The sequence below is a fragment of the Anas acuta genome, chromosome 2 (assembly GCF_963932015.1).
Source record: "Anas acuta chromosome 2, bAnaAcu1.1, whole genome shotgun sequence".
NCBI classification, from domain to species: domain Eukaryota; kingdom Metazoa; phylum Chordata; class Aves; order Anseriformes; family Anatidae; genus Anas; species Anas acuta.
The window spans coordinates 72645827-72666703 of NC_088980.1; the positions used below are offsets into that span (position 1 = coordinate 72645827).

The 20877-nt window shown below is 38.8% G+C and overlaps 1 protein-coding gene across 7 annotated transcripts in view; it reads right to left on the reverse strand.

Annotated features, from left to right (window-relative positions):
- CDH18 (cadherin 18) overlaps window positions 1-20877 on the reverse strand; it is a 434225-nt gene that overhangs the window by 257512 nt on the left and 155836 nt on the right. For 2 of the 7 annotated variants that reach the window (XM_068670850.1, XM_068670848.1), the window contains exon 1: window positions 12458-12678. The exons of 4 other annotated variants lie outside the window; for them this stretch is intronic. The gene's annotated coding sequence lies outside the window, so the exon portion shown is untranslated. Of the gene's footprint in view, window positions 1-10295; window positions 10341-12457; window positions 12679-20877 lie in introns of those variants that run through there. One more of the 7 variants, XM_068670847.1, reaches the window with a different exon arrangement.

Consider the following 20877-nt stretch of genomic DNA (forward strand, 5'->3'; position numbering starts at 1 on the left):
GCAATAACAGCAAAGTGAGCCTGCTTGACTGTCTCATTCTAATTTGGTCTCAACAGTTCCTAAAGTTTGGATAGGACATTCACATTCAAGATGACTAGAAATGAGCACAACCCATATTATATTGTCACACCAAGTACTTTTTGTTTTGCAAAGTGACAAAAAATTGAAGGGTGTAAAAAACCTTCAATGATTTTGCCCACCTCATTGTCCAAGTTACTCACATATTTTTTGAGATTGTTCTTTTCCTATTTTTTCTTCATACCTCATTATTGCTATTTCAGAATAAAATTTGTGGGTACTTTTTAATATGAATAGAACTTCATATTGTATCTTACTGTCCCTATTACAGAAATTTTCATTTGAAAATAGCTTTATTGTACATGTACAGCTTTCAAATAAGGAAAAAGAATATTAGATTCTGTGCCTTCCCGTGCCAAGACCACTAATGAAGCATATTGCTGAAGATCTAGACTTAGATTTTATACCTGTGAAATTACTACATAACTCCACAGAACTCATCACATCATTATTTTTGAAAATAGCAAATGACAAAATAAAAACTTACTGTAAATAGGATTGCTGACCAGAAGGAAAAAAAATAAAATAAATAAATAACAGAGACAAAATTTAGGTTGAAAGGAAGTTTCATGATCCTCCTCTTGTTTTGGGGAACTGAAAAATGGGCCAGTTTCAGGTGCTGAAACAGAAGAGGGATATACCTTGTCCTGTCCTGACAGCTGTGCCAGGCCAGCAGGAAGGGAGCTATCAGTGCTGCCAGGGCAGCTCTGCCGCCTCGTCTGTAATTCAGTGCCCTTCAGATCTCCATGTCCTTTTGCACAGGACTGCCAGCATCTAGGGTCATGTCAAAGCAGGTGCAGGACTTGGATTGAGATGTGCATGGGTGAGTAGTATTCAGATGGAGTTTAAAGACAGACAGTCCGGTCCTAAGAAACTTAAACCTAAAACAGATGAGACAAATTGATGCAGCAGGATGAAAAACAACTGTTCAAAAGAGGTGAGTAATTAAAAATTAGGACAACTAGAAATCTTGAACAGGTTTCTGAGGGAGTATGAAGCCAAATGTAAATTTGAGAACTCGTTCTCAAGGTGTGGGAAAGATAACTGACAGACACTAATCCAGGAATGCGTGATAGAGGTAAATAAAGCAATAGCATTAGAGGGATACTTGGCAATAAGGCATAAGAATAGAAGAAAGATTGAAAGCAGAATAAAATTATGTATGACCTTAGTCATGTAGCTTACCTCTTCATTCAGTTATTTTTTATTTTTTATTATTATTTTTTTAACCTTCATTTCTGAGATATCAATTAGGCAACATCAAAGATACCGCAAGCCACATGAAGTATAAAAAGGTCTTCAAAAGGAAAAGCAGTACTGCAGCCTGTCAGAGCTACCTGACAAAGAGTTCGATAATCCTCTACTGCACTTGAGCAACAAGGAATGAGAATCTTAAAATATAAGTAATGGAAACAAATAGGTATGTGCCTGAAAGGAAATCATAAATTCATCACGCTAGGCTTTCAAAGACAAACTTTAAACAAAATGGAGGTAGCTGAAAATACCTATTCATTTTGCTTGTGAGAAAAACGAATTTCTCATGCCTTCAGGCAGTAGAGAATTATGTGGTCTTTTGAACTGAAAAAGTGCAAACTGTAGAGGATCAGGCTGAATAAATGTTAAGATGCCAGTCTGACAGGGCCTTTGGGAATCTACTCAATAACAATATTTTTGAGATGTCTCACACAGGAATGGTGTATTTGTTATAGTTATTTACACCTCACAGAGTAAGCTAATAAAAATGAAAGACCGTGTTTATGCATGAAGGAACAGAGATGGACGCAAAGGAAATACCTGCATGAGAACACATAACAGGTATGAAAGTCACTTTAAGGTAAGATTAAAGATTAAAAATAAAAATAAAAATAAAAATAAAAATGTAACAACTGAACCATACTGTAAAAAAGATCAGTATTTTCCACTTAGTATCTTTCAAGTGTTGAAAAATTAGTCTGTTTAGTAGGGCTCTTTCCCTCAATTTATGCAAAAAACTTGAAGTGCAAGTTTCATTGAGTCCTCATTGCAAGAAGCCACCTCCTTATCATGAAAAGACAGAGGCAAGTAACTGGATGAAGGACTGGTTTCCTAAATCTGTAAAGATAATTCCATTTATGGAAATATTATGGCTGTTGCAGATCAGAAAACAGGGGTATCCAACATCCGCAAATGAGATTTACACATCTGAAACAGAATTCTTGAGGAAGCTCTGGTGTCAGCCCTTACTGGAGTAGGATAATAATGGTAGCTATGGAAAAGTCATAAAAAAGGTCAGTGTGGTAGAAAATAGAAAATCAGAATATCCCAAGTTGGAAGGGACCCACAAGGATCATTGAGTCCAACTCCTGGCTCCACCCAGCACCACCTAATGGTATGGTGCTGTCACTACTTCGCTGTGGAGCCTTTTCCCATGCCCAGCCACCTTCTCAGGCAAGAACATTTACCTAACACCCACTCTGAACCTCCACTGGCATAGCTCCATGCCTTTAGTGATGAGAAGGTTAATATCAACAAACCTCATTTCCATTGCAAAAATTCTTCCTGTTTTATTGGCAGAGTGCCAATAGAAAACTGAGGCCCTTGGCCTAAACAGAGTATTTCTCAGGGTGTGATTCACTTTAGTATGCAAATATGTTTTGCCCTGGTAAGCCAAAGCTCAATGTACGATAGCTACAATTTGCAACATCTAGTGTATTGCTCATAACATCCTAGAATGATTTATAAACACTGATTATTGGGTCTAAGCCTGTAATCCTCTTCAGGGGTAAGATACCCACTGCATAAATAGCTTACAGTATATAAAATAAAGCTGCTTACAGCATATACTGATTGATAAAATGTGTACAAAAGGCCAACATAAGACCACATAACCTCTAAGGTCACGTTTAGTTCTGCATTAACTTCCACTCCTTTCTAACTCAAACTGGGGGGGGGGGGGGGGGGGGAGAAAAGAAATCAATTTCATTATGTGGCCAGCTATAAAACTAACTATACATTCTTATAAAAAGAAAAAGACAAGGAGGCATAAAGGAGCTGACTAATTGACACCTTTTCTACAATAACCTGCAATAATACTTCAAGAGCAGGAAAAAAATCAGGCTTAACCACGTTCTTTTTTCATATCATACCCAAAAGAAAGGCTTCAATCTCTTTCTTAAATGACACACTTTAACTTCTTTATTGAATTCTTTATTTCATATCTTTTATCCATTCCTGACTGCTTTTTTTTAAGCAATTGCTAAAATTACTCAGCCAAGTGGTATATCAGGTATACAAAACTTCTTTTCATTGGCATGAGATATATGGGAGAGAGGAGCTTAGAAGGACAATTATTATATGGAGTCCATAAACTAAGTTTTTCTGCAGACAAAATATGTTCAGCATGGTTATAACAAGGATGGAGTAAAACTGGATTTAAACTATCCATTTAAAATTTGTTTCTGCAACTAATCAAAGGCTATCTTAGTTCCAAATATAATGTTCTCTAACACCTGGTATATTAGGGGTTTCACCAAAATGGAACAAAGAACTTGGAAGTCTAATGCACATACAGCTAAGACAGAGACAGAAGAGAAAATGTAGAGTGCACAGTAGTTAATAATCATTGAAAAGTATAAAAACGTGAGACAAAACCATGGAGAGCTTGAAGACAAAAACTCAGCAAGACCAATGATTGCCCCCATCGTAGGCAGCAATGAAGGCCAAGGTTTCCCCACCTGAGTGGTAACTGTCGGGTGTGCAGGGTCTCAGCAGTACTCCACATCCCCATTGCATCCTCCATTGCAATGCTCTGCCTAGGAGCAGGTAAGCCTTACCTACACACTGCTTGTATTAGCCAATAAGTAACTGCTGAGTACTCATAAATCCAATAAAATCCTGTTTGCAATTATCTGTCAATGGTAAAATATTCAAATAAAATTGACACAGTAGAAGAAGGGTTATAGAAAGTAAAAATACAGTTTGATTAACTATCAGTTTCAATTTACTAATACTGCAGTTTTTAAAATAAGAAAGTGAAGATGGCCTTTGGGTTTCATAAAGGATAAACAACACTTTGCCGCACAGGAAAAATCAGTTCATATTTTAAGTTTGAATGTTGATAAAATATTTTTCAAGAACAGTTAGCCTTGTTTTGAAGCTGCTTGCATGGCAACCTCAGGAGACCATAGAGAAGAAGAGCGAAGTGTTTACTTTTAGGGCTAATGCTCTATGTGGACATTCCAGGAACCTCACTGTTAAAGGCTTTGGTGTCACATCAAGATCACCAGCAATCAACAAAGATTCTCCAGGCTGTCCACCTAAAAACATCTACAAATCAAACTTTATGGCATTCAGTTGCTAGTTCTGTTTTTCCTGAACAAGGTAATGCCACAATGTCCAGGATCCTCCATAGACAAAAGCCGGTTTTATTTAAGAGTTCCTCTATTTACTTTATAGATATCATAAATAGTCTTAAATGTTTATTAATATTTTTCAAAAGACATAAACTTGATTGTTGAAGCTGAAGATTTGGAGGGAGTCACATACCAAATCACATTAATTTACGAGCTTTAATTTTAATGAATAAATTAAAGTCCTAGACAAAATAGTGGCAAGATGTTCTTTAATACAAGGGTAGTTTAATAAATGCACTCCTCTTTCATCTGTCTTGCAATACAAATACAAAGCACTAGAAACATCCATGTTTGGGGGCTTTTACCGAGTTGAGAAAAATACTATCCTGTTTATAAAAAACAAATTTACAGCTATATATTGCAAGTAAGTATGTTCTCACACATCCTAGAGTGTGTAACACATCCATTAAAATGAGCCACGTGAACAGGGACAATCTTGAGTTTTGCTCTGCAGGGGAGTCACAACACTCATTAAAATATAATAAGCTCCACAATGAATAGAACAAGTGTTCATTATAACGTAATGAGTACTAATTATCACACAATGGTCCTGTGGAGTAAACTCATTGCATTTCAAGAACATGATACCTTTTTTGTTTAAACATAAATACGAGCCCCTTCAGTCTCAGTCCAGAACTAGGAAACAGAGAGGTTCTTCACGTGACATAGTATATCCAACCAAATACACTACAGTAATGTAGCAACACAAACCAAACCTACTTCAGTAGCACAGCAGGCATTAATAGCTTTTGGAAATCAGTCCTCACCCAACTTTATATAGTCTGAAACAGCTCAAGCTCATTAGTCTTCAAGTCACAATGCAAGGCTTATGAAGGCAACAAAGCTCTTCCTGCTGGGATTGCTTGAGAGGTATTTACAAACCTCCTGAATAAGCTTCTGTCTAGAAGGTTACTTTTCAAAGGCATGTAAAAATGAACATCCCTCCAGTCAGCTTTTCCATTCATCTGCCACATGGTCAAAGAAAAGTTACCTAAATAAAGAGGCCCTGTCTGTCTTTCCCCACATCCAGCTTGCTGCTCCCCCCATTTTCACTGCATTAGATATGGAATTTGCCAAACTGCCATATAAAATGATTCAGTTCTCTAATCTGGCAGAAAATGAACACAGAAAAAAATATACAAAATTCAGCAACTTGTTGTCTGAGTCATCTTACATAAATTCTCCTTTATGTCCTCCATGCTCTTGGGAGCCTACTTCTTCCATAACACACATCAATCTACTGACCCATCCTCAAAAGACCAAGAGGTCTCCCACATTGTGTTCTTCACTCCGAACATAAGCATGGTTGGTATTAGAACGCTGCAGTCATTTGAGCTTGATTTCAGAAAAGGAGAGGACTTATCCAGGCCTATATTCATAAAACAGGATTGTTCCCTCCCAACCCAGAACATTTCTGTCCCAGCTGCAAGCCAAAACCCACAGCACCCTGGCAGTCGTGAGATCTGCTCCATACACACAACCCACACCCTTAGTCCCCCCAGCCAACACCCAGGAAGAGGCCACTGCTACTCAACAGCCACCTCACCTGCCCAGGGAAGGCCAACCTCCTACCATACGCACCGCCTCCTGGAGCAGCTCCGGGGTGTGCTGTGAACCTTACCTGTATGATAGCTGGTTTGAGAATATGCAGGATAACAAATAAATCCAGTTTGTGTAGCAAACACTGCATCTAGTATGAATCAACTATAATCCTGTGAATACTTTATGGACTTCACGTGACACTGAAAGAACCTCGATTGAGCACCACTTGAAAATATATATTTGCTTGTGGATTGTCTTACTGCTTCCCAAAACCACTTAGAAACATTTCTAATGAAAAGCTACATTGGGTTTCAAAGTGTTCATTGAAAACAAATGAGTATAAGAACAAACCCTGTATTTCTTTAGCAGTTTTCTAAAAGCTAGAAGGTGGCTCACAGTTTAATTTATGTGGATGACAATTTAAAACAGAGGAAAAAAAAAAAAGAACAAGACAACTGATGTCAATGCAGAAGATACAATGTTAAATGAACTGGTTATTTTACACCTTCTGCCATGCAATTACAAAAATATTTAAGATCTCTCTAGGCTGAATAGGCAAGATAGTAACTCTAAGCTCAAATTCCCTAATATGAATGCAAGAAATTGTGCTTAAATGAATGGCAAATATGTAACAAATCTTCTTCATCAGCAAAGTGTGTGAAAATTGCATATAATAAATGATGTTTAGCTTTTTTATGACTCCAGTAAGAAGGCTTATTATTTATTAGAAAGAACAAAATGTGAAACATAAAAGAAATAGTGATTGAGGACTGTAATCCACATGTAAATTAGCTTCCTTTTTATTTTTAAATATTGGCAGTTCCCATAGGCAGTTAATAGCTGCCATGCTACAATGCTGCTCATATGCCCTAGTTTTATTTCACCTCTCCTGAAAGCCAAGATTTTACACTTAGACGAGTCAGCAGTTCCCTGGTGCTAATACTATATATCAGCGTTAAAAATACCTCCTTACAGTCAAATGAAATGTTTTTCACCAGTGAGCAAACTAAAGGAACTACTTCCCTTTTAGCCTTTTCTCTTTCAAATATACACAAACACATGCATACATACTCCAACACCCTCAGCATTAATAGCAATGATTTTCCTGTCCTGTCACTGTTAAAGTTGTTGCTAATTGTAGGAAGGTTTTCTGATAAAGGAACACTTATAATTTACAAATATTATAGGATTCACTCAGAAAGGGTCTCAGAGATGGTTTTAAATATATCAAATGCATGCCAGACTACTATGAAGATGGTCTCTTATGTCACTTTTTTTTTTTTTAAGATATCTATCACTGAGTACCACTAACAGAACAACATGACAAAGCTTTACCAAATCCTAGCCAGAAATACAAGCCTGAGAAACCCACTACCCCAATTCCAAATGTCAACTTAAGCCTCATTCAACAACTGCCCTAGAAACTATACTTACAAAGAAAAGACAGAACAAAAATATTTCATCTGGGCAAGGTATAATTATTGATAGCAAAAGGCATTTGATAGTTTCTTGGACCAAAAGATTTTCATTCACAGCTCTCCCACCCAACAGTAAGATGTGAATTAAACAATTCAAATCCAAATGTATAATTAACTTTTATAGAACAATATATTAGTCACTAGGTTAAATGATCTAATCAGAGAATATTATTCAAAATAAATCATTTAATGTAATTACGGAAATGTACAGTACCATCTGTGAAAATAAGTAGATGGGTCAATGAACAGCTCATTGTAGATGATGTGATCAGTAACTTTTATGTGTTTTTAACAGTATCAAGGATTTTTTTCTTCTTCTTCTCTTTTTCAAGAAAAAAAAAAAAAAAGAAAAAATATTTCCATTCCTTTGTATCCTCCCAAAAAGTATGTGTTTGTGTGCACATCCATACATGAACCTGTAACTGTGTCTGTAAGGTCTCAATGAATACTAATTATGAAACAGCACAATGCATAATGCACCATGAAATACCAAAAAAGAGAGTCAATAAAACAGGAGTTGGTTGTTTTCAACTGGAATACCAGAAGAGGAGAAGACATGCTGGGCAGTATTTACACCATCTACATCTAGCTACCTACTTGAGCTCAAGCTACCTATATCAGCAGGGATGGGCAGGCTTCTCCACAGAAAGTACAAACATCCAGAAGCAGAAGACCCCACAACAGACCATAAAGAACCTGAAGGTGGACAATTTGTAATGTCCAGTCCACAGCCCCTCAGCAAAGGGGGAACAGGATGGGGACGTGGCAGACCCAAGTCTCACTGCTGGCAGGCTTGCTAGGGAACTGAGTGCCCTTCTGTCAGTCTCACTTCTCCCATTTGCTACATCAAAGCAGCGTGACTCCTGGAAAGCACCTTAAGGATCTGATCTTACTGACTGCGCAGTACTTCACATTCAGATAACTTTGTGGTATGTGACTGTGTATGTATATGCCAATTTTTACGAGTGCCAAACAATACTCTGTTCCATATTACAAACTGCCCAGCATTGGATTTTTCAAATAAAACTGGCCAACTAGTCCCTTGTTACATAAACTACCATCATAAAACACTATCTTGACTCTCACTTCTAATCGTCTCACAAGTTTACAGGCTCTACACCAATGACAGTGGGTTTTAAAAGGAGATTATCTCAACACAGACCAAAAAATCTCACCGAGCACTACAGTCCCATACTCGAAACACAGCCAGAACCTGAGCTAGTCTGGGTATTTTTACGTGAGACTGCACAAACATCCTATAAAAATTGACCATGTAAGCACTGACCAAATTATATTGAAACCTAGGCAGGATGGAGTTGGGATAGAAAATATGTCTGTGACCTAAGTATATTCTACCTTGCAAGAATATTTATTTCAAATAAGCAAGCAGGTTAAAAAAGAGTGAGTAGCCAAGCTTTTAATTTTAAGATAACACACTGTCTTTTATATGATAATAAACCCAGTCTTAATTCTGCCCAGGTCTGAAGTAATTCCAGATGAAAAAAATAATATATATATAAATGGTAAATCTCAATAATGTGAAATAGCCATTTTTACAAACCTCAGGCAACAGTTAAATATATTTTCAGTATACAAGAACTGCAGATGTAAAAACACCATTAAATTGCTTATCTGTTACTTATAGAGCCAAAATAATAATAATAATAATAAAACAGTGGCAAATTGTTTAAAGCATCTCAACATCTGTAGTTTGTCTCCTGTTCTTGGAGAAAAATAAAATAAAATAAAATAAAATAAAATAAAATAAAATAAAATAAAATAAAATAAAATAAAATAAAATAAAATAAAATAAAATAAAAATATTGTTCTGCTAGCCTTCCTTCTCCCTTAAGGGAGACATGACTTTTTGGCTCCCACTTGAAGGAACTTCTTAAAAATTGTACTTCAACATTTGGATTGAATTTTCAAATCCTATGTAACTTCATTTGCTGGAAATGGAGGGCAAAACTGTGTTTATAATGGAAACTACCTTACAGAGTAATGGACACACTAGCACTTCAGCATTAGGCTCTGCAATATTTCTTTGAAACAATACCGCACAATATTCAACTTGTAGTTATTGTGCCAGTGTTCCTTTTATACCTTACAGTCTGCTTCAGGGACTTGTCTAAGATGGGGCCTATCAAGTAAATCATGAAATTAGCAGCACATCCTGATTTATCACTGGAGTATACTCTCTTTGAACTAGCACACTGTTGACCAAGGAAAAGGTATTTTTCCTTATAATCTCAGAACAAATACTAGTAAAACTCACATGCTGAATTACATAAACCTTTGTAGACAATTTTGGGTTTTTCATATTGTTTATGTTTATGACCTTCACATATACACCTTATTCTCCTGGAAGAAGATGAATAGAATCTATTTACATTGATTTTTTCCCCCTCTACATTTCCTCCCCTTTCCGTCATGTCAGCTGCCGCCTTTATTTTACACTGCATACAAACAAACTGTGCCACAATGGGTCATGATGGCTGATGTAGCTTAGGCCCCTGGTAGGGCAGTTCTGCCAGAGCTAACTAGCAGTAAACTGTCTGAGCAGGAGCTCGTGTTCATCTGCATGGAAAAGATGACTCACTGGTATTTAGCTGGTTTGATTCAATCTGATAGCATCCATAATTTTCAGCACTACTTGCATTAACAGAAGTGTAGCTGTTCACCAGAACAGGAGCTTCCTGCCATGGAACAGAATCTTTGATACCTTTCAAACTGAATTTATTAGACTGAGATGTCATTTGAAGTCTTCCACACAACCATCTATAGAACTAACAACTCAATTACTTACATTTTAAATGTGTTTACATCTAGATGTGCTGGTGAATTCCAAGTCCTTTCCAAGACAGCGAATAAAGTGAAGCAGAGTTCAGAGGGAAAAGATAAAAAAAAAAAAAAATTGTTTTCAAATAAAGATCGTTTCCTGAAGTGTATCATGTACATGTTATGCACCAAAGGAACGTCAGTCCATGATCAACGGCATAGAGCATCCATGTCTGGATGCTCTATCCAGCATCCAGACACTCATGCACACATATTTTGGATGTTGATGACATTTATCTCAAATGTTTTATAACATTGCTTATATTCACTAGAACTAGTTACTACAAGCTAGCACAGCATGCACCAACAAAGTGGTTGTGTTAGAGTGTCTGCACTGCAGGACAAAACTGCTATACGACATTTATTAATCTAGGAAGTAAAGAATTAAACTGCCTGGGGAATTAAACTGGCTGAAGTATAGAAACTTCAGCTGACATTTTGTCATACTAGCAGGGACAGCACTGCTATACTGACTAAGCTTTATGGGAGCCTCAGTACCTACAAGTGGGCACAATTTAATTTTGGACCTCATCTATAAGGGGTTCGGTGAGCAACACAGTGCCCCCTAAGCCATACTTATGTACTGGATTTGATCCTGTTTAAAGGAAAGACTGCTGTCTGACACGCTATTGCTTCTGCGTATTTTTTAGAGAGAGCACATAAGAGAGAGTGGGTTGGTGGCTTTTTTTTTTTTTTTCTTCTGCTTGTTTGTTTTTTACATAGAAATGGAACCGAGTTATCTATGGGAGCCCTTAAGTAGGATGTAGGATGACTGGTAGTTTTAACTAGTTACAAAAGCAAAGTTTTATGTTGCTTCCCAAGGTCCACATATAAGAAAAGAGCCACACCTTAATTTGCATTAGGTAGCTATAAAGTACGGTGTCTTCCTTTGAAGGGTCTGAAATGAAATCAAATGAAATCTGTCAAAGGCAGTAGAGTAGTTAGGAAAGCCTATGGGTTATTTCCATAAATCAACTTACCTTTAAAGCTGAGCAAAATACCAAATATATGCCAAACTTTAAATTAATATTTCCCCTGAAGATAAACATTTACTGTCATCCAGGAGGAGGACAATTATTAAAAAAGGAAGGCTTCAGTGTTTTCTCACAACTGTGTATGATTGACTGCAGCACAGAAGTAAAGCTCTGGAAATGCAGGATCTATGGTTAGTGTCTTGGAATGAAAAATAAAATCTGATTTTATCACCTGTGCTAACTGAAGTCATAATTTTACTTGTGTTCTCCATCATATTTCTTCTGATCATGAAAAACTAATGGGGCGTCGATGCTCATGAAATTGGATTTCTCTCAAGACCTAATTTGAATGATAAACTATATTATAATGTAAGAAATGCTCATACTGCTTTACGAAGATGAACTCAGGAGAAATATATGCAGAAATACATGCAGGGGTATACATTTGCTACATGTCACTGGCTTCTGTACCCTGTCCTCTGTGTATCTTGTCACTCATGTAGGCAAAACAGTGTCTTACATGCACACACGCACACACACACACAGACACATACAGAGAGAGGTACAGGACTATGTGAAGGCACACTGGGGAGCTCCTTGCTTGCAAAAACACTCAGTTCCAGACCACTGGCAGTGCAATTGGGGAAAATGGGTGTGAACCGTAGGCACATAGTGCGTTTTGGTCATTAATAAGGATACCACGGAGGTGGACTAGGAGGCAATGGAGAGAGGATTCGTTTCTGGCTGTGCATTATTTACAGTGCCTTTTACACAAAGTAAAGTTGGGTCACTGCTGAAGCTGTGAATAGCAGCTAAATCTCCAAGTCCCTTTTTTTTTTTTTTTTTTTTTCCAATTTCAGCCCTCAGTTATCACATAACATTAGAGATAAGGGGGGAAAAAAACGAAGAAAAAAAAGCACACCTGAAATTGCTCCTGGTACATCAGGCTTAAAGTTCCTCACCCGCAGTTCCACAAGCCGTGGGATTTGCACGGCCGGGAACACGCGCAGGAGCCGGGCTCCCAAACCTGCCCGCCCGCGGTCACCGTGCAGCCGCAGCCGCACGCCAGCCCCCAGGTCACACGGCACGACCGCAGCCACCGCGCACAGACAGACGGACGGACGGACAGACGGACGGAGCGCAGACCTCCCCGTACCTGGATGTGGCGGGTCCCCCCGCAGCAGCGCGGCTCCCCGGCACCGCAGGAGCGCGGCGAGCGCACCGCCGGCAACTTTGGGCTCGGCGCGGCGCGGCTCGGCTCGGCTCGGCTCCGGAGCCTCGCCCGGCCCGCCCGGCGCCGGCAGCCAGCGGCGACTTGTGCCGGTGCTGCCGTCCTCGGAGAGCGCCCGGCCCCGGCCCCGGGTCCCCCGGAGCCGCCCCCCGGCGCCGCCCCCGCTCCCCGCTCCCGCCGCTCGCCGGGGCCGCGCAGCGCGGGCACGGAGCGCGCCCGCCTCTGCCCGGCGGCTGCGGGCAGCGCCCTGGGGCCGGGGCAGCTGCCGGCCGCCTGATGCCGCTCGGCTCGGCGCCCTTCCAGGTGTCCTGCCCCCGATGGAGGCCGGCTGGAGGATGCCCGCCCGTGATCAGCATCCTGCCCCTAACGGGTAGCCAGGTGCCGGCCGCGTCCCGGGGGCGATGGGCAGGCAGCGGGCTCGTCCCCAGACCCCTGCCCGGCAGGGAGCAGCCGGCTGGAAGAGGAGGAAGGCCACCGGCAGCGGCCGCGTCCAAGCGGAAAGGAGCCGCGCACAATGTATGCAATCCAGCTGGAGTGAGAAAGGAGAGGCGAGGAGAGCCATTCCGGCACGTACAGTAACGGGAAGGGAAGCTGCTACACCAGATCGCAGGCATGGGAAGAGCAACGCCGGGCACTGAGGTGGCCTAAGCCAAAGATGGGATAAAATCCAGGGCTAGATTCTGAGAACTTCTTGAACAGAAACGCTCTTGGCTGCTCCAAAATACCCGTTACGCTACACATGGTTTTGCGATCAGGGCAAGGGGCTGAAGGAAATAGCGGGGAGGTAAGCTCCTAGTAGGAACGGAGTAGCAACTGCTTCCATTTGCTATGTTCATGTCCCCTGGCCTGCAACTACAGCGCGCAGGAATCGAGGCTTCCATGTGGAGTCTCCACAATGCTCTCACCAAACTCCTGGTGGGCTCCACACAGCTCCCAGACAGATCTCCTGACCAGCAATGGGCTGCTTTTATCCAGATGATTTTACTGTTTTACCTCACTTTCAAATCTGCTTGTCCAAGTGGTAGTTAGTTTACTAATATTGAGGGGGAAAAGAGAAAAAAAGACAACTCCTCCCCTTCAGACTGTGAAGGTCGGTACAGTTTAACTTGACAAACAATTTATGCCAAGCCACCTCCTCACTGCTCAAAGTGAGTGAGGCTAAATGAGTCTTGCAGCCTACCAACCACTGGATGAAGTGCAGCTTACATAGAATCCATGGACAGAGCTAAAAGGAAAACATTTTATTTTAGGTCTTTTTTTCAGCAATTCTCAGTGAATAAGGCAGAATTATTAATATTCACCAGATATTCAGAGCATAAGTCATCTCTCATTCGCCTCTGCAATGAGCGGTATGACAAGCAGAGGGAAGTCTTGATGCTCCAGAAAAGCCTTTAAAAGGTGAGAATATACACAGTTCTTTCTTCTCATATGTGTGTGTGTATATACAATAAATATACATGTACATATATGCATATTTAAATATTTCAAAGACTCCTCTCAGGCAGGAGTGGAGAATGTTAGCATAGATTATGAGCAGTATTGCAGACTAATTTGGTATAAAATAGTCAAAGATATTCGTAACAACTCAAAAATTTTATGCCATTTCAAGGAAGAAGCTGAGAAGTTGAAAAAAAAAAAGCCTCAGTGAACTCTGACATTTCTTTTAAGCTAACGTTTTAAGACTAAACATTGAGATTTGGTTATACTGATGCTAGGCCAATCCTTTTATCAGTTTGAATTTTAAAAGACTCTACATTTGTCATGGGAAAATAAAAAAGCCTTATGAAAAGAGCTACAAAATGAAATTATTGTCTGGGACTGCAGCAGTAATGACAAAGGAATTCCAGGGAAATCTGGCTGTAACACACGAAGCACTACTGTGCAAGTAGGTTCACCTCAGGAGCCCCGTGGACTTGCACAGTTCCATCAGTGTATCGAAACACAGAACTTCGCAGATTGCCTTCAGAAAGTTCCTTTGCCAGAATTGAGAGCTTGTGACAAAGATTATGTAGGAAAAAGGAAAAAAAAAAAAGGTGGGATTTATACCTTTGAGGGTGTGGACTTAAGGTTTTAGGAGCAACACTGAAATGTAGGTGAACTAGTGATGAAGTAGAACACACAGCTGTACTGTATGCTAGCAATGCTAGCAAAACTTCTACAGATTCAAAAAAAAAAAAAAAAAGTGAGCTTCTGCTGATGTTGAAATTCTTTGTCAGATAACACGCTCCAGTTAATCATTTATAGGATATGCCTGCAAAACCAGTCTCTCTTTGTTGGTGGCTTAATATGCTAAACAAGTATTGATCATCTTGCAGGTAACTGCTAGAAACTGATAATTCAGCTAACATTCAACCACTTATAAAAAGACAAAGTGGTTCCTTAATATATCAGGTACTGAGAAAATTCAGGTCAATTTTAGATTACAAATTTCCTGTACCTTGGATAAATTAGGAACGGTCCAGATCATATTGTGACAATGTTGCTAAGTCCAATCCAACTCTTCATTTTTCATAGGCATGTGTACTCTAATGGTTGCAGTCCAGGAAAATTAGTCCAGTTGCTGCCAAGAACCTCCCTTCACACACTGACAACAACTGTACCAGTTTTTTTCACATTCTTGTTCTAAAACATTGGGAATATCCCTGTTACCACCATTCCCAGCAGCAACTTTCCAGTCTTAAAAATGCAGTTACTGCTTCCCTTTTTCCTAGAGTGAAAGGGTTAAAAAAATAAAATTCTTCCAGTGCATGCCATCATTTCACAACACATGCAGAGGAATAACACAACACCTGAAAACAAATAACAGTTAACACTGGCTGTGTAATTGGTTGTTTTCTTTTTGACTAAATTAAATCATTATTTTTGTTCTCAGCTGCAGTGCATAAGAACCAGTCACAGCAATACATCTGAGAACAATGACACTTCCTCTCATCGTTTTTTCTCTTATTTCATAAACTCTTTTTTATCTAAACAGAGCTACTAATAAATATTCTTACAAGTACTACTACATGAAGAGATACATTTTCTTGAAAGTTTGTATGTGATCTACTATAACAGGTCTCTAGAAACTATCATCTGAAAATATTTCAATGACTGCAATTAACAATTAGTCCTAAAGATAATAAAATTAAGAGATGTCGAGGAGGATATAAAAAATAATATTTATCCTTTGATGATGCATCACAACAACTCTTGACTTACCATATCACCATATAGTTTATTTCTACCTAAAAGAGTAATAAAATACAAAAAGAGTAATAAAATATAAAAAATGAAAAACTAAGTTTGAAATCAAATACATTCAAAATATTGCTGCTTTTCTAGATTTCTATCAGAAAATAAAGTCTGAATAGATTACAGCAGTCATTTTTTTCATTTTTATACCAAACATCTTCTGATATAAAATGGTGGAACTGAAATGTTTAACCTTGCTTAGTGGATGAACACAAAACTGAGCTGTCTTCATGTTCCTGTAGGGATCTTGGATCATGCCTATTGTATATTATAGTTTAATGTTTTAATTTGGTAATGTGCATAAATGTTCAGAGGGAACAGGACTGAAACAATTCAATTTTCATATGGTCTCTGAATATTCTTTAAACGATGCATTTCCTATGAAATATTAAAATTCTTGATTAAGAAAAATTATTTTATTTTATTTTTTTAATACAGATTAGTAAATGCTACACAGTACTAATCGCAGAGGGAATAGCAATGCTGCTGATACTGCTTTGGCTCCTTCTACACTAAGCATCACTGGAGTATTTTCTAATAAAACAACAACAGCTGTTCCTAGATATATGATGCCAATAACAGTTGCCAGTTGCAGAAAACTCATGATAATACAGTCATTTGCCTTTAGTATTGCATGAAATGACAGGTAAAACATACTGACAGAACACAACATAATACCTGGCATTTTGCTACCAGTTACCATAAAACTCCGAGTGAATCAGTCCCTCTCCAAATGCAGGAAAGCACAGATAATCCATCCATAAAGGGCACCAGGAACAGGGCGGTGTTTCAGCCCCTGAGTCCCTGCCTCATAACACCATGGGAAATAGAAGAAAGAAGACTCAGCTAAAGGCAATGAAGTGATTGACTCAGACATCAGTAGATCTTTCTGCCCATCCTGTGGAATTTCACACTAATGTATATATAATAGACACCATTCAACCAAGAAACTTGCTTAATTGGGATGTTTCTTAGGAAAATGGTATAACCATGTAACAGTATATAATGCAGCGACTACTGTAAAATGGGGTGATCCCTGGTAACTGTATAAGGTTTATATGCAACAGGCAGCGTTCTATTAAATTTGAACCTGGTTAAGAAAAATACCCTTGTGTTTTTGAAACTAATACAGGCAAAAATAATCATTTTTCATTCACCAACCAATATTAAATCCTCAAGGGTCAAGGCTCCTTCTGGATTGTTGCAAACAGTTACTTAGATACTCTGTTTTTATATAATGTATCAGCTGATTACAAGCATGTCTGATTTCAAATTATGAATATTATATTGGGTTGGATTTGATGGCTCTTACAAGTAGTAATGAGATGCACCATTCTTCCCCACTGTAACAGGAGCTTTAATAAATTTTTATTTAAAGGTAGGTAAACACTTACCAGCAAAAGCTCCTGGGACAGCCTAAAGACAGATTTCCATAATATTATTCTGAAGGACATTATTTCTGGGACATATTATGTACTTCTTATCTTTACCAAGATAAAGAAATTGCTTCTCCTAGAGTCCACATTCAGTAGGCTAACAGCAGATCTAAAATGAGAATTCTAAAATGTTACAAGAAGATGACGAGATTACTATTCAAGTAAGAACATGATTTCCACTAAAACCATAATGCTGAAACACACTGAAGCTGGGATAATGAAAAAGACAGTAATTTTTAATGTGGAATCTTCATTGGGACATCAGAGTCTCCCATGTCTTTCCTGTACTATTTCTGCATGACCTAACACCTTTCCTTTCCTTTCCTTTCCTTTCCTTTCCTTTCCTTTCCTTTCCTTTCCTTTCCTTTCCTTTCCTTTCCTTTCCTTTCCTTTCCTTTCCTTTCCTTTCCTTTCCTTTCCTTTCCTTTCCTTTCCTTTCCTTTCCTTTCCTTTCCTTTCCTTTCCTTTCCTTTCCTTTCCTTTCCTTTCCTTTCCTTTCCTTTCCTTTCCTTTCCTTTCCTTTCCTTTCCTTTCCTTTCCTTTCCTTTCCTTTCCTTTCACCACTTTTTGCCAATATGAGGATGCAACCCTGATGTTGTTTTGCTCAACATATCACTGTTTCTTACAAAAATGTACTGGATCGACAACTCTAAAATATAAAACACTTTTCACAGAATCACTGAGATCAGAAGGAACCTCTGGAGATCATTCAGTCCGTCCACTCCCTGCTCACAGCAGGGTCAACTAGCACAGGTAGCTTACAGTCATGTCCAGCCCAACTCTGAATGTCTCTAAGGATGGAGACTCCACAATCTCTCTAAGTAACCTGTTCCAGTATTTGATTACCCTCACTCTGGCAAAGTTTTAATTATGCATAAACATATCAATTGGTGCTTATTGCTTCACGTCTTGACAGTGGGCACCACTAAGACTATGTCTTCCTTTTCTTTACCACCCTTGATCAGATATTTATATGTATTGGCAACCCTCCCTCTCCGCCCCCCAAGAGTCTTCTCCTCTCATGGCCAAACAGTGCCATTTCTCTGCTTGGCCAGATGTGATAGATGTTCTGATCCCTCGATCACCTTCATGGCCTTTCACTGGACTTGCTCCAGCACATCCATGTGTGGCTGGGGAGCCCAGAACTGGACTCAGCACTCCAGATAACTCACACCAGAGCTGAAGCAATGGATGAACTCCCTTGACCTGCTGGTGATGCTCTACCTAATGCAACCCAGGATGCTTTTGGCTTTCTTTGCCTCAAGGGAACAAATTTGAACTATATTTGTAGTAATTCTGTTTTGTAATTATATTGAGCAGCAATACAGACCAAAGTTGAACTTTGAAAATTACTGAACTATTTAGCAGAGCTCTTAGTTGCCAAATTACCTACAGCTTGTGGGACAACTGTATCTAGTACAGAGTTGTATAGTCAATTAGTATCTAATCCCAGTGCTTCCATTAACTAGATTAACCTAGTTTCCAATTAGAGCAAGAAAATAGATAAATCCAAGATTTCTGAAAGAGGAAGAAACTGGAGAGGAAGAGGAACAAAATAGACACTTAGATGCTTCCAAATTCTAAAACCGAGATTAGCAGCATTCTCATTTAGAAGTGTCAAATGAGAAGACTAGGTTGAAGCATATTCTTCAGGCATAGTGTTACCACATTGTAGTTGATGAGGATTCTCCCAACTCTGTAGGCACCGAATATTCAAACATACTTCCTGTTCTGAGATTCTAGATGGGGTGTTAATGTGTCCCCCCTCAGTGCACTTAGACCAAGAGGGAAATCACAAGATTTTACTGAGTGTTCTCATATTCCTGTGGTGATAAATCTGTGACATCACCAAAGAAGGAACCCCCCACCCCCACCCCTCCCGCCTTGTCTTCCAGACAATGAGACAACTGAAGAAATAGAAACAACATTCAAGAAACAGACTGATTATTATTCTCCTTGTTTTCACTTGAAGAAGCACTCCAGTTCTGCCAGCCAACTATAGGCTTCCTTTTAGGAAATGTCACTGACTGCCATTTATTTAGTTTTAAAAAAACATAAACAACAAGATCCCCCTAGAATGCTTCTCAGGATGTGCTTTTCCTGTGCCATTTACTTACTATTGCTCACTAGAATTCTTTAGAATTAATCAAAATGATAAATATCACTAGTATGTTTTTTTCTATAGGCCAAATAAGCAACAAGAAATAACCTCATGCTAAATGGTGACAAACAATGAAGCAGACTCATATGTTTGTTTTTGTTTTTTTTGTTTTTTTTTTTTTTTCCCCAAGCATAAACAGAACACAGAATTTCTCTGACTAATAAATTTACTTTCATTTTAATTAAAACAGAATGTTTAGTTTGATTTCCTCTGTACTGTCAAAGAATTAAATAGAAAAATGGCTAGCAGGGAAAAAAATGACAACATTTTCTTTAGTGCCCCAATTGTAAACATAATCAATTGCTACCCATCTGTTCACTAAAGGTTTAGGAAAGACACATTGGGTAAAGCCTTATTTCCTATAAAAAGGCTTGCTGAAGTACTTTGCTTTTGATCTCGTATCTTCCAAAATGAAAGGAGTTTTTTGAAAAGTGGAATCTGCCAGTTCTCTTTCTATATAACATTAGATAAACTGCCATTACTGATTTACTCTTTCAATTCTTTCTACCATTAAATCAAAACTACTGAAGAGTGGCTCCCTCTGAGGAAACTATCACTATGGCAAGTACACAGATCCTATCCAAGAATGAAACAATATGTAACAGCATCACAGAATGGTTTGGGTTGGAAAGGACCCCTCTAAAGATCACCTAGTTCCACCTCCCTGCCTTAGACAGGGGCATCTTTCACCAGATCAGGTTGATCAAATCCTTGGCCAACCTGACTTTGAACACTTCCAGGGATGAGGCATCCACAGCTTCTCTGGGTGACCTGTTACAGTCTCACCAACCCCACCATAAATAAATAAATAAATAAATAAATAAATAAATAAATAAATAAATAAATAAAAATCTTATATGCAATCTATAGACAAGACAAAAGACTTGACTCACTTTGTGTGGTACTAAGCCTGACTAGTGAGGTCTGATCAATGCATATAGTCCAGGAAGGAAGTAATTTTGCTTTAAGGAATTCAAGAAATTAATAATCAGCCAATTATTTTGGTAGTTTATTCCAATTATTATTTGCTCCTGTATTTGGGAATCTTCATTTACTGACAAAATGTCCCATCCTTCCCATCTCTCATTCTTTCATGCATATTAGGGTTATATAGCTAAACCTACGAAATACAAAATGGGACAGGTTGCATCCAGCAGTGCTGAGTAGGATGGCTGCTGTCACTGGGGAGCTGTTATCTATTATAGTCACAGGAATTCCCCAACTACTGAAAAATGGCAAACTACATCAATCTTCCAAAAAAAAGTAAGAAGGAAGAGCCACAGAGCGATATAATGTGGTCATCCTTACCTCAAATCCTACAAAATTTCTATAGCAAATCCTCCTAGGAACAATTTCCAGGCTCACAGACAGAAAAAAAAAAAAAAAAAAAGCTGATGGAGTAAAAAAAGCTGATGGAGTAGTAAGTATGGATATGCCAAGGGCAAATCCTTCCTGACCAACTTGTCTTCTATGATGAAATGAGTGGATGTAGACAAGCAGAGTCATGATGACCT